This window comes from Apium graveolens, chromosome 8, assembly GCF_009905375.1.
Source record: "Apium graveolens cultivar Ventura chromosome 8, ASM990537v1, whole genome shotgun sequence".
Classification (NCBI taxonomy): domain Eukaryota; kingdom Viridiplantae; phylum Streptophyta; class Magnoliopsida; order Apiales; family Apiaceae; genus Apium; species Apium graveolens.
This window is the reverse complement of record NC_133654.1, coordinates 222,468,942-222,469,689: the sequence shown is the minus strand read 5'-3', so window position 1 is coordinate 222,469,689 and position 748 is coordinate 222,468,942. Positions and strand designations below refer to the sequence as shown.

Below are 748 nucleotides of genomic sequence, written 5' to 3'. Positions count from 1 at the left end.
GGAGCGGCAACTGAAGACCCCAACATGCACATAAGGAATTTTGTCGAGATCTGCAGCACTTTTAAGTATAATGGCGTGACTGATGAGGCTATCAAGTTGAGGCTTTTCCCATTCTCACTAAGGGACAAGGCTAAAGACTGGTTACATTCTGAACCAGCTGGGTCCATCACTACGTGGCAAGATCTTGCGCAAAAGTTTCTGGTGAAGTTTTATCCGATGACAAAGACTGCTGCTATGAGGAGTGCTCTTACTCAGTTTGCGCAGCAACCTACAGAATCTATGTGCGAGGCTTGGGAACGCTACAAGGAAATGTTGAGAAAATGTCCACATCATGGAATGCCGGATTGGATGGTGATCACTGGTTTCTATAATGGTTTGGGGGCCCAATCTCGGCCCATGCTCGATGCAGCAGCTGGAGGCGCCTTATGGGCTAAAAGCTATACTGAGGCGTATAATCTTATCGAGACGATGGCTGCAAATGAGCATCAAAACCCAACTCAGAGGATGATATCAGGCAAGGTAGCAGGTATTCTGGAAGTTGATGCAGCCACCGCTATTGCAACCCAGCTCCAAGCGCTATCAATGAAGGTTGATTCTCTGTCTACGTATGGAGTTAATCAAATAGCTATGGTTTGTGAGCTTTGTGCAGGTTCTCATGCTACGGATCAGTGTTCTCTTGTAAACGAATCTGTTCAGTACGTGAATAATTATCAGCGACAACAGCAGCCTGTGCCAGCGACCTATCATC

General features: G+C 46.7%; 1 non-coding gene across 1 annotated transcript; it reads right to left on the bottom strand.

Moving 5' to 3' along the window:
• Positions 1-231: 231 nt before the first annotated feature.
• Positions 232-338, bottom strand: LOC141681571 (small nucleolar RNA R71). The gene has a single exon (XR_012559000.1). It is a non-coding gene; the product is annotated as a small nucleolar RNA R71 (small nucleolar RNA).
• Between the last annotated feature and the right edge of the window lie 410 nt (positions 339-748).